This window comes from Budorcas taxicolor, chromosome 8 (assembly GCF_023091745.1).
Source record: "Budorcas taxicolor isolate Tak-1 chromosome 8, Takin1.1, whole genome shotgun sequence".
NCBI lineage: Eukaryota > Metazoa > Chordata > Mammalia > Artiodactyla > Bovidae > Budorcas > Budorcas taxicolor.
The window spans coordinates 9358466-9373006 of record NC_068917.1 but is presented as its reverse complement, the minus strand read 5'-3'; positions in this window follow the sequence as shown (position 1 = coordinate 9373006).

Below are 14541 nucleotides of genomic sequence, written 5' to 3'. Positions count from 1 at the left end.
TTCTATTTAGGCTGCTACAGATCAGCTGTTTCACTCTCAGCCTTAAATGTTTCTCCTCTGACTCAGACAATTGCCTGGATGTGGGGATCAGACCCCTGCTTCAGTTCCCCCACCAGCCAAGGGCAGGTCCTGTCCTACTAACACTCCTGTTTTTCCCCATAGTTCCTTCATCCTACCAAGTTTTGCATGGTTCTATATATTCTTTTCCACTGGTCAGGTACTCCTGTTCACTCTCAACAGGTGTTCTGCAGGCACTTCTGTGTCTGAAGGTGTATACCTGATGTATCCGTGGAGAGAGACGTACTCCACGTCCACCTACTTCCTTGCCATCTTGTTGTCTCCTCCTCTTAAATACGTTTTAAAACTTTTGCCTTATAATATCAAATTCTATCTCATTTCTCACCTGCTTGCTGCTTCAATTTTGCTGCAAATTTAAAAATTGTTAGACTTGACATTTACTCTCTGTTGAACTGAAAATTCTCCAGAAGAAAGTGTGGAGGACTTCCCTAGTGGTCCAGTGGTTAGGACTTTGCCTTTCAATGCAGGGGATGCAGATTTGATCCCTGGTCGGGAAGCTAAGATTCCCATATGCCTTGTGGCAAAAAAAAAAAAAAAAAAAAAAAAAACCACACACACAAAAGAAAAGCAATGTTGTAACAAATTCAATAAAGACTTTTTAAATGGCCCCCTTTAAAAAAAAAATCTTTAAAAAACAAAAAGAAAAGAATATATGGAAGGTCTATATGTTGAAAGTCAAGTTATCATCTTATGCAACCAAACAACGGTACCAATTGGATTAGATAATATGATCTTTCTCTAAAATCAAGTAAATTGAAAAACCATTTTTCCAAATCAAAAAATTATCACTGAAACTTTCCCTTAGATCTCATAATTTTAATAAATCACCAGATTCCATTTCCCCACATGTATACTATCATCTTCAGCAAGATTTTATCACCTCGAGGCTAAGTTACCCCAATTGTCTTCCAACTGTAAAATTGTATCATCACTCATAGTCCCTTTTGGCCCCACAATATTTTTAATGTTTCTTTTCTCTTTTTTTTTTAACTGCATGCCTTGTGGGATCTTAGTTCTTCCACCAGGGATCAAGCTCAGGCCCAGCAGTGAAAACAGAGTCTTAGACACAGGACCAGCAGGAAATTCCCCCTGCAATATTTTTAAATGCTTCCATCATTATGATAATTTTAGTGCTCTTAAAATTCTAATACTGTCTTTTTTTTTATCATTAAGTCCAAATTTCTTCCCTACCCTTCCAATTCTGATCAAACTGGTCCTATACCCTCACCCTCTCATAGCTCTTTGATTTGAGCACATCTCTAGTTGAGACTCTTCCTAGGTGGCGCTAGTCATAAAGAACGCACCTGCCAATGCAAGAGATGTAAAAGATGCAGGTTCGATACCTGGGTCTGGAAGATACCCTGGAGGAGGGCATGATGACCCGCTCCAGTAGTCTTGCCTGAGAAATCCCTTGGATGGAGCCTGGCAGGATATAGTCCATGGGGCTGCAAAGAGGCAGACACAGCTGAAGTGACTTAGCACTAGTAAGGGGACCTTCCTACCATCACCTGAATGCAGTATGCTGAGCATCACCCCCAAGCAGGTGATAGAGTCTGCCTCCTCACAGTATATTCCTACCCATCTTTGAGGTTTTATTCACATCTCTTCTAGGAAGTTTCCCATAAATGAAAACCAACCTAGTTGTTTTTATGTCTGTACCATTGTGTGGTTATCGAAGATATGGGTTGTGTGTTTTCTCATTCCAATTAAATTCCCATCTTTGAAGATGGGAATCAGAGTTTTTATTTTCCCAGTGCCTGCCATAATGGATTCACTGTGTATGTTGTTATATTACTATTGTTGCTCAGTCGCTCAGTCATGTCTGACTCTTTGTGATCCCATAGACTGTAGCCTGCCAGACTCCTTTGTCCATGGGATTCTCCAGGCAAGAATACTGGATTGGGTTGACATTTCTGTCTCCAGATGATCTTCCTAACCCAGGGATCAAACCCATGTCTCCTGAATCTGCTGCATTTGCAGGCAAATTCTTTACCACTGAGCCCTATACCGTGTATACTGAATTCTTAGTAAATTTTGATGATTAAAAAAAGACTAAAAGTAAGTAATATGCTTGAAACACTCATAAAGAAGACTTCTATCTAGAGAAACGGAATATTTAGTTATTTATACCAAGGATAAAATCTCAGCTCTTGCCCTTACAATGAGTACAATATCCTTACTTTCAACAGTTCCTTGGTTTCCTTATCTTTACAATTTAATCTCTCACATGCTTGTTACGGGGGATTAAGTAAAATAACTCAAAGAGTACTGCCTAAGATAGATGATCCAAAAATTATTCTCCTGTCCATCATTTATTCCCACTTAAACACTTTTTAAAATTTTATTTGAATATAAATGTTCAAGTTATAATCTAGTATAAGTCCAAAGTTTTTCTGAAAGCATATTATAGCAAACTTTTTGGTGGGAGTATCTTAAAATAGAAAAGGTCATTTGTGTAAATGTAAGTATTTATTGTATTTATGCAAAAATTTTGAATGGCTCATACTTTTTGATAAAATCAGAAGCAGTTGATGAGTTTATGATATGACTAAAAATTTGCATTTTTGGAAGGCAGGCAAACCATATCTCACTGAGTCAAAGTGAAGGATTGTTAACCCTTAAAGAAGGCCTTTAACAGTAGGTTCTAGAGGAGAGAAGATGCAGAAATAAATTTCTAATTAGAAGTTAAAGGGGCATGGGTCTTACCTGGTGGTCCAGTGGTTAAGACTCTGCACTTCCAGTGAAGAGGGTGTGGGTTTGATCCCTGGTTGAGGAGCTAAGATCCCACATGCCTCCTGGCCAAAAAACCAAAACATTAAAAAGAAAAAAAAAGGAAGAAGAAGAAGAAATGTAAGAAATTCAATAAGGACCTCAAAAATGGTCCACATCAAAAAGAAAGAAAGAAATCGGGATGTAAAGGTTTCCATATTGAACTATGATACGGAGCCAGCATTATGCACTGTAAGTCAAAGGAGCATTTTTTTTTTTTAACACAAATAAGAAGTTTCACTGCAAGTTAACAGAACATCTCTCTTCAAGCTTGTTGGAGATCAATCAAGATGGGTTGTGATGAAGAGCAACTCAGAATTAATAACCAAGGTTGTTACTATGGGTGTTAGTGCTTCTTTAAATCGCTGTTCGTTTCACAACTCAGTACACATTCCTCACTTTTAGAACCTCCAAAAGGCTGATGATTCAGCCCAAAAGTCCAGATCAAGGTCTGTGTATCTTTCCAAAGTTCATCATACGTAGAATATGAGAATAAATAAATATTTTTAAACAGTTGAATGAACCTAATACAACTCTAAATACAACACAAGATGATACAGCTGTACAAAGGGGTTGGTATGCTGGGAAACAGCAGCAACAAGAACGGTGAGTGTGCATATTCCATCACTCAAGAAAGTAGGTTTTAAAACCATGCACAGTAAAATTAAACTATTTTCTTTCTCAATGAAAGGCTCCACCCAATCCCCCAGATTTCTGAGAAGGTAGATAATTGCCTCCATTAAACTCTTAGGAGAACAGCTTGAAACAAACCTTGAGGCACTTACACAGTGTTTGCCTTCTCTTATTTCTCCTGAAAGTCACTGGAGCACAGGCCTGACCCTCCCTGTGGGTAAACCAGGAAAACTCGACATTTCCTATGAAAACGCCACAGCTTTTCCAAGTGCATTATTAAGATGACTGGACTCATTAAAAATTTTATTAATTCACGTAAGATGTTTCATTCTCCCTTTCACACATGGAAAAGTGCATTAAAAGTCGTGCTGGGAAAGAATTCTCTCTACTAACTGTGTGTAGTTTCTTCCCTTAATGTTAATGGCAAATAAATATGTAGTATTTACTATGTACCAAGTAAGTCTGACCACCTAACCTGCCTCTTGAGAAACCTGTATGCAGGGCAGGAAGCAACAGTTAGAACTGGACATGGAACAACAGACTGGTTCCAAATAGGAAAAGGAGTACGTCAAGGCTGTATATTGTCACCCTGCTTATTTAACTTATATGCAGAGTACATCATGAGAAATGCTGGACTGGAAAAAACACAAGCTGGAATCAAGATTCCCGGGAGAAATCTCAATAACCTCAGATATGCAGATGATACCACCCTTATGGCAGAAAGTGAAGAGGAACTAAAAAGCCTCTTGATGAAAGTGAAAGAGGAGAGCGAAAAAGTTGGCTTAAAGCTCAACATTCAGAAAACGAAGATCATGGCATCGGGTCCCATCACTTCATGGGAAATAGATGGGGAAACAGTGGAAAGTGTCAAACTTTATTTTTTGGGGCTCCAAAATCACTGCAGATGGTGGCTGCAGCCATGAAATTAAAAGACACTTACTCCTTGGAAGAAAAGTTATGACCAACCTAGGTAGTATATTCAAAAGCAGAGACATTACTTTGCCAACAAAGATCTGTCTAGTCAAGGCTATGGTTTTTCCTGTGGTCATGTATGGATGTGAGAGTTGGACTGTGAAGAAGGCTGAGCGCCGAAGAATTGATGGTTTTGAACTGTGGTGTTGGAGAAGACTCTTGAGAGTCCCTTGGACTGCAAGGAGATCCAACCAGTCCATTCTGAAGGAGATCAGCCCTGGGATTTCTTTGGAAGGAATGATGCTAAAGCTGAAGCTCCAGTACTTTGGCCACCTCATGCGAAGAGTTGACTCATTGGAAAAGACTCTGATGCTGGGAGGGTTTGAGGGCAGGAGGAGAAGGGGACGACCGAGGATGAGATAGCTGGATGGCATCACGGACTCGATGGATGTGAGTCTGAATGAACTCTAGGAGATGGTGATGGACAGGGAGGCCTGGTGTGCTGTGATTCATGGGGTCACAAAGAGTCAGACACGACTGAGCGACTGAACTGAACTGAAGTAAGTCTGAGAGCTAATGAATTGATGCTTTCAAATTGTGGTGCTGGAGAAGATTCTTGAGAGTCCCTTGCACTGCAGGGAGATCAAACCAGTCAGTCCTAAAGAAAACCAACCCTGAATACTCATCAGAAAGACTATTGAGGCTGAAGTTGAAGCTCCAATACTTTGGTCACCTGATGCAATGAGCTGACTCATTGGAAAAGACTATGATGCTGGGATAGATCGAAAGCAAAGGAGAAGAGTGCGGCATATAGTTAGATAGCATCACTGACTCAAAGGACATGGATTTGAGCAAACTCTGGGAGATAGTGGAGAATAGGGGAGCCTCATGTCCTACAGTCCATGGGGTCGCAAAGAGTCCAACATGACTTAGTGACTGAAAAACAACCACCACAAAGCATGTTTTGAGTAGCTTGTTGAGCTATTCTTTACAAATACCTTGTAAGAGTGTGAGGGTACTCTTATTATTCCTGATTTACAAATGAGGAAATTTAAAACACAGACATTTAGTCTCTTATTCAAGGTCACACAGCAGGATTCAAACCCAGCCTTCTGGACCCAAACTGGTGCATGAGTGGGAGCATCTGTGCTCATGTGTACATATGTGGGACTTTATTTGTTCACACATGTATGCATGTGTGAATGCATGTGTGTGTGCATATGCTATACATGTGTGTGAGTGGCAAAGCCATGGTTCAAGTCCAGATTTGTCTGATGCAAAGGATGCATTCTCATACTATAGTTTCAAAATTTTTAAAAAAGAGAATAGTAACTGATATTTCTGTTTGACTTTAAGGTCTGCAGAATTCTCCTGTGTGCATTGCCTCAATTGAATAAAGGAAAGGTACACCACAAAGTCTTCCATCTACAGATCCAAAAGTTTGCCTGGAAAGTGGAAATAAAGAGGGTTAGGAGTTGTGATAAGTTTTATGTGTGTAGCAGCTGACAGGCCAGGAAGAGGAGGGGGAGAAAAGAACACATTACAGAAATAGCACCTAAGTATATATATCATCCTTTCATCAAACAATCTCAAAACACATTTTGGTATTTTTCTATCCAATTTTCCCATGCATCAGTGAAGTATATAGAATTTCTCTTATTGTTTAAGGTAAATAAATTGACAGTGAGACAGGGTGAGTCTGCAGAACCAGGTGGTGTGTCAAGGGCTCAGCCAAGTGAAAATTCGGCCCTTAGGGATAAAGGGATACAGCTGGTTTGGTTTCCTGGGACATCGCAGAGCATCCTTTCAGCGAGTCAGCTATTTGACCGCATTTGTACATAAACGTCACTGCAAGGTATCTGCACTCTCCAGATCATCTTTAGTTCTAACGCTGACTGAGATTCCTGCTGGGAGCTCCTCTTTGCCTACTATAGACTCCATAAATAGCTTCAAAAGAGTCTCTTTTGAGGCTCAAAGGCAAGTCCAGCTGAAGTTCTCCAAAGAAACCTTGCTGCCGACGCCCTCACCTCCTGGTTTCTCTGACATTAATTTCCCTTCACCACCTCACTTCAAGGGGGAGTCTGGCACCACAGTGGCGGGGGCCCTAATCAGATACCAAACTCACACTGACCACGTCAGAAATGATGTCAGGGCAGACGGTCCCCCGGTCACTGCCTCATTTGGAGCAAACACTGAAACACTTGTTTTTCAGGCTACTTTATTACTTGCCTGAAAAATGACTGTTCGGCGTGGAAGGCCGCTAATGGATGAGGTGTTAGCCCTGAACTTTAGCACTTCTGCACACACGACCTGCTCTCACATGCAGAGCTGCAAGAACTGTGGCAGGATGGTCGAGCTGCTCCTGTTATCCAGGTTATGGATCAGGGGAGGAGCACCACAGGCCTAAGGTGTGTTAATACTTCCCTGTGGATAAAATCTAGTAGAAAGCAATGTGAGCAAACGCGTGGGGAGAAAGCGTTTTCGTTTTATGCCATATGGTTTGACTTATATCGGATTTACACATTTGAACTTTCTTATTTATTTTTAATGGTGGTCCTTCACCTCAGGTCCACGGATGTGGTTTGCACCTCTCCTCTTAGGGGACTGGGCTGCCTAAGGCTCTAGCCGGTGGCTCCTGAAAGGCAGCAGCCCTTCTGGTGGCAGATACAATGTTTCCTCCTGTCTCCTCACAAGAAGCTTGTGCCCTCTGATGAGTGGCTAGGTCCCTCCGACAGTCACACTTGTCCTGGGGCTGGGATGGGGAGATGGCTGCCTTCCTCCTGATCCCACAGCCCTACTCACTCTTAGCCCTGAAGAGATGCTGCATGGAGGCCATGCTTCTCCTCCTCGGGGCCTTCTTATCTCCATGCTGTTCCTGGAAACCCAGGCCCATGCTTTCTCTCCTTCTGGAAATTATTTTGTAATGAGAAACAGACCCAAGGCGGTGTTGGGAGGTGAGGCTTTGACCCCTCACCTTCAGAGACCTGGGTCCCAAGACCAGTGAGAGGTTGGTGGTCTCTGCCTCGTCAACACCAGGTATTTCAGTCACAGCCCGATGGCATGTGGGGGCAACTTCAGCTGATCCCTGGAAAAATCTGCAGCAAGATGGGCAGGCCCAAGGTTGCAGCCAATGGCCTCATTTTCCTGTGTCTCCACTGCTTCAGCACCAGAAGGCTTTCTGTTTTGACTTCAGTCATTTCTGTGCTGTGCTGTGTTTAGTACCTCAGCTGTGTCCAACTCTTTGCGACCCCTGGACTGTAGCCCAGGCTCCTCTGTCCATGGGGCTTCTCCAGGCAAGAATACTGGCGTGGGTTGCCATGCCCTCCTCCAGGGGATCTTCCCAACCCAGGGATCAAACCCAGGTCTCCCACATTGCAGGTAGATTCTTTACCATCTGAGCCACCAGGGAAATCCTTTTGGTTGTGTAGAAAATAATATATAGAAGTCAGGGTGGTCTGGTGCAGAGAATAGATCAGTTTTTCTGTGCAGGTTGTGGGACTCTCAGATTTCTGGTTCTGGGTTAGAATATTTCTTTATACATTGAGATTCATCCAGATTCCAGTCCACTTTAAAAAAATAATAATAATAAAACAAAATTTATTTATTCGGTTCCACTAGTTCTTTCTTAGTTGTGGCATGGAAGATTGTTATTGTGTCACACAGGATCTTTCAGTGTCACGTATAGACTCTCTAGTGTAGTATGTGGGATCTTAGTTACCTGACCAGGGATTGAACCCACATCCCCTGTGTTGCAAGGTAGATTCTGAACCTCTGAACCCCCAGGGAAGGCCACCTACTTACTTATATGAATACCATTCCTTTGATTTATACCTTTCAGTATTTATTTTGGTAGTCTCTCCAATTATATCCCAGGAACTTCAATGGATGTAGAACACAGTCATTTTAATGGTAATATGTAAGTTTCCACTTTATTTACCTTCAAGGACAACCTAAAGTATCCATTGTATTTATCAGAGACCTACATAATTGTTGCTTTATTTCCTTAAGAATTCACTCTGTTAGAGATTGGGAATATCAGACCACCTGACCTGCCTCTTGAGAAACCTATATGCAGGTCAGGAAGCAACAGTTAGAACTGGACATGGAATAACAGACTGGTTCCAAATAGGAAAAGGAGTACGTCAAGGCTGTATATTGTCACACTGCTTATTTAACTTATATGCAGAGTACATCATGAGAAACCCTGGGCTGGAAGAAGCACAAGCTGGAATCAAGATTCCCGGGAGAAATCTCAATAACCTCAGATATGCAGATGATACCACCCTCATGGCAGAAAGTGAAGAGGAACTTACTAAAAAGCCTCTTGATGAAAATGGAAGAGGAGAGTGAAAAAGTTGGCTTAAAGCTCAACATTCAGAAACTAAGATTATGGCATCTGGTCCCATCACTTCATGTCAAATAGATGGGGAAACAGTGGAAACAGTGGCTGAGTTTATTTTTTAGGGCTCCAAAATCACTGCAGATGGTGAGTGCAGCCATGAAATTAAAAGATGTTTACTTCTTGGAAGGAAAGTTGTGACCAACCTAGATAGCATATTCAAAAGCAGAGACATTACTTTGCTGACTAGCGTCCATCTAGTCAAGGCTATGGTTTTTCTTGGGGTCATGTATGGATGTGACAGTTGGACTGTGAAGAAAGCTGAGTGCTGAAGATTTGATGCTTTTGAACTGTGGTGTTGGAGAAGACTCTTGAGAGTCCCTTGGACTGCAAGGAGATCCAACCAGTCCATTCTGAAGGAGATCAGTCCTGGGTGTTCATTGGAAGGACTGATACTAAAGCTGAAACTCCAATACTTTGGCCACCTCATGCGAAGAGTTGACTCATTGGAAAAGACTGAAGCTGGGAGGGATTGAGGGCAGGAGGAGAAGGGGACAACCGAGGATGAGATGGCTGGATGGCATCACTAACTCAATGGACACGAGTTTGAGTAAACTCCGGGAGTTGGTGATGGACAGGGAGGCCTGGCGTGCTGCGATTCATGGGGTTGCAAAGAGTCAGACACAACTGAGTGACTGAACTGAACTGAACTCTCCCCCAAAGTATAAGTGCCTGAGTAACATTTATGCGACTCAGTCGTGTCCGACTCTTGTCCGACCCCATGGACTGCAGCCCGCCAAAATCCTCTGCCCGTGGGTTATCGTTTCCTTCTCCAGGAGATCTTCCCTATCTGGGGATGGAACCTGTGTCTCCTATGTCTCCTGCATTGGGTAGGCAGAGTCTTTATCACTGAGCCACTTGGGAAACATTAAGTCTTGGAATCTTGGAATATATCTACCTAATAACATTAAGCCTTGGAATATACCTACTGGAGCTCAAGCAATCAAAATAAGTATGGCAAAAAAAAAATTTGTTACATGAAGATCTTTGCACCTTGGGGAATGAATAGAACTTAGAGATTTGGACAGATTCTAATGGTACTGAAGCTTTCAGTGGTATTTGACTGAAGAATTTCACTGTTCTGAAAGATGTTTAGACAAAGTGGAATTGTTTGCGTGCTAGGTTTCTAAATTATACCCCTAAACCTACTTCAAACCTACATGTCAGGTCTTAGCACTGAATGTTTCAATGTAAAAATGCTAGCTTAAGAAAAGCAGATTCACAAATGATTTTTTAACTCGTTAAAAATAAGAAAATATAATTGTTTTAAAATATCATCCCTTAAGCTATATTGTGCTTACATTTTGAAATTGCTGAGTGAACATTGGTGTATATCTTTCATATTTCAGAAAAGCAAAAATGTTTTAAATAAAACTTACAAAGGCATAAATGAAAATGCTAAGATATGCTATCTCTAAGTATACATAAAATTTTTCAGTTGTTACAGAAGTAACCAATTGGCATACCAAACCTTGAAAGGTCCACTTTAAGATTTTATTTGTCCAGCTTTTTCAAATACTTTACGATTTTTGAAAAAATAAAATATTTTATTTTTTCAAAATAAAAGATATGTGCAATGATAAATATTGTATTCTAACACATATATATGTAATCTAGAAAAATGGTACTGAAGAATTCATTTGCAGGGCAGCAATGGAGAAACAGGCATAGAAAATAGACTTATGGACATGGGGAGAGGGGAGGAGAGGGCGAGATGTATGGCGAGGGTAACAGGGAAACTTATATTACCATATGTAAAATAGATACTGCTAACCTAAGTCGCTTCAGTCATGTCCGACTCTGTGCAGCCCCATAGACGGCAGCCCAACAGGCTCCCCATCCCTGGGACTCTCCAGGCAAGAACACTGGAGTGGGTTGCCACGTCCCTCTCCAATGATGACAGTGAAAAGGGAAAGCAAAGCCACTCAGTCGTGTCCAATAGATAGCCAACAGGAATTTGCTGTATGGCTCAGGAAACTGAAACAGGGGCTCTGTATCAACCTAGACGGTTGGGATGGGGAGGGTGATGGGAGGGATGTTCAAAAGTGAGGGGATATATGTATACCAATGGCTGATTCATCTTGAGGTTTGACGGAAAGCAACAAAATTCTGTAAAGCAATTATCCTTCAGTAAAAAAAATTTTTAAAAAGATATGTGCAATGTTTATGGCCATGATGCAAATACAATATTTCTTATAAAAGTCAAATTTTGGTGCTCAGATTTCCTGCTAACAAGAACCAAGAGTTCTTAGAGAAATAATTGCTATTAGGTCCATCTAGCAAATGTAAGATAAGCCTGGAAGGTTTAGGGCACTGGAAAACAAGAAGTCTATCAAAGAGAAATTGGATCATATCAAAAGGGCATAGGAGACAACTTGAAGCAGCTCCCACTGTCCTAAGATGTGATCGTTTTTGTAATATAAACAGTAACTGCAATGGATTAAAATATATCATATATTCATTCATAATGTTACCCCAAAGCACCCCACTGTGGACTCCCTCAGGGTTGCTAGGGCAACAACACATTATTCTAGGTATCAATTTTTTGAAAAAGAGTTCTTGTTTCAGGGTCACTAAATAATTGATGAGTCCTTTTAATAAAGGAATTCCAGAAATGACAAAATTAGGAATCATTATTTTGTCAATGACAGTGAAATAATGGATTTATGCAAGTCATCAATTAATGTTTTTTAAAAAGGTGAATGGGGATCACTATAAAGGAGAATCAGGCTGACCCCTTTTGATTCAGCCAGTCACAGTCTTAGCTATACTAAGAATAGACAGTGCCTGCTGACTGGGTCGGAGAAGGGGATGGCACCCCACTCCAGTACTCTTGCCTGGAAAATCCCATGGACGGAGGAGCCTGGTAGGCTGCAGTCCATGGGATCACTAAGAGTCGAACACGACTGAGCAACTTCACTTTCATATTTCACTTTCATGCATTGGAGAAGGAAATGGCAACCCACTCCAGTGTTCTTGCCTGGAGAATCCCAGGGACGGGAGAGCCTGGTGGGCTGCCATCTGTGGGGTCGCACAGAGTCGGACACGACTGAGGTGACTTAGCAGCAGCAGCAGCAGCTGACTGGGTATGGAGAGCAAGCACTCAGTACTACGCATGAATAACTAAACCTGAGGGTCATCAAGCCTCTGTATCTACATGCCAGTTTATATGAAAAAATCAAAGAACAGAGACCACAGCAGAGGAAGCAACAGGCCAAATCTAGAACTTGGGACATTCTAGTCCCTCCATAAGATCAATGGCAGGATGTGAGCAGAGTGGAAGAGGACTTCCACTCTATAGAACACAGACTTACAGAATAAGAGAGACTTAAGAGAGCAACAAGAGTACTCCATATTGATCTTACTTTTTCAGTTTTATTGAGTTATAATTGACAAAACTGTAAGACATTTACAGTCTAAATGGTGATTTGATATATGCACATAAATATTGTGAAAAGATTCCCCCCATTGGCTTAATTAACACAATCCTCTTTACCTATATTCTAACTCAGCAATTTCAATTATACAACACAGTCTTATCGACTTCTTGTTGTTTACTCACTAATTTTTGTCCCACTCTTTTGGGACCCCATGGACTGTAGCCCACCAGGCTCCTCTCTCCATGGGATTTCCCAGGCAAGAATATTGGAGTGGGTTGCCATTTCCTTCTCCAGGGGATCTTCTTGACCCAGGGATCAAATCCATGTCTCCTGCATTAGCAGGTGGATTATTTACCACTGAGCCACCTACAGTCACTATTTCCTACATTAGATCCTCAGACTTCATTCAACTTATAACTAACATTTTATATCCTTTTACCAGTCTTTCTCTATTCTGGTTTGATTCCTGGGTTGGGAAGATCTGCTGGAGCAGGGAAAGCCTACACACTCCAGTATTCTTGGGCTTCCCTTGTGGCTCAGCTTGTAAAGAATCTGCCTGCAATGCGGGAGAACTGGATTCGATCTCTGGGTTGGGAAGATCCTCTGGAGAAGGGAAAGGCTACCCACTGTGGCCTGGAGAATTCCATGGACTGTATAGCCCATAGGGTCATAAAGAGTCAGACATGACTGAGAGACTTTCACTCGCCAACCTTTCTCTATTTCCCCCACCCGCCAGCCCCTGGCTTGCCTGGTGGTTCAGACCATAAAGAATCTGCCTGCAATGCAGGAGACCAGTTTTGATCCCTGGGTCGGGAAAGTCCCCTGGAGAAGGGAATGGCTACCCACTCCAGTATTCTTTCCTGGAGAATTCTATGGACAGAGGAGTCTGGTGGGCTACCGTCCATATGGGTTGCAGAGTTGGACATGATTGAGCAATTAACTCCTGTTCTTCTTTCTGGGACCCCCTGGCAACCACTTTTCTATTCTGTTTCTATAAGTTTGACTCTTTTTTTTAAGTTTCACATATAAGTGATACCATGTAGTATTTGTCTTTATTGAGCATATTCAGATCCTTAACAGAAGTAGCCAGCCATAGAAAAACTCTCAAAGCAATCAAGGTAATTTGCATACAGATTGGAAATATGAATATGGATGATATTTAGCAATGGTTAATTTTGTTGGCGTGGAGGAATTGTGGTTAATAAAAACAAAGACCCTAGAAATTAAAGTTGCATGCAGACAATATTTACAGTTGAAATGACATGATGTATGGGATTTTTTAAAGACATTTCTTAAAAACTTGTAAGGAGGAGAAGATTCTAAAGGAAAAAAATAAGTGCTGTAAAACATTGGTCACCCTTGACATTCAAGGAGGGTATATAGGGCATATTGTAAGATTGTTTGTACCTCTGTGTATTGGAAAACTGGTTTTAAAATTGGTAGACAGTGTCTTGGTGATTACCTGAGTGTCCCCAGTCTGGACATCTGAATAGATTTTCCAAATTTGGATACCCATGTTGCATTGTATGGCATGTGAACTGTTGAATTTTGCCCCTAAAATTTTCTGGCAAGATTTCCAGGCTATTTTTACATTGCTACAGTGTGATAAAAATATCCCATCATCATTAAGTATTCTTGAGGTTTCACACTTTTCTGGTACTAATTTATTAGGCAAAGGTATGACATAAGCTGTACATATTTTAGGTATTTTCTCACTAATATCCTTGGCAATGGCTGAACACATGGGCTACTTCTAAAGTATTTACTGTAAAAATAAAGTTGATGTGAAAAGTGTGAACGTCTTGATGGGGTATTCTGGGGGCAGCATCTAAATGTAAAACATGGTAGAAAGTCTTTCTCCCAAAACCCTGGGTCAGAGGCAGCAATGACATCTCAGGCAAAACTCAGAAAGGAAGATATGAGAACACAGACTTTCACTTCAGGTTCACAGATACTACAGGAGACACTGTTTGCTGCACTTGCTACTAAAACATCAGCTGTCTGATGCTCTGGGGTTGTCCTAGGACCAGCAGGCTCCCAATGTCCAACGCTCTTCCCTGAAAGACACAGTCTGTTAGTGAGATGGTCATAAGATTGTCAACACCAGTGACATTTGTGTCTGCACAGATTACAGTGCTGATATCATTTGTCATTTTGAACTTTGTATTAGGATATTATTTTTATTTGATGGAGGCTTCATGTCTCAATCTTGTAAATAAATAAATGCTTCATGGCAGTGTTCTGGATTTATTAATATCCACCTGAGACAAGCAAAGAGGAACTAAAGAGCCTCTTGATGAAAGTAAAAGAGGAGAGTGAAAAGGCTGGCTTAAAACTCAACATTCAAAAAACTAAGATCATGGCATCTGG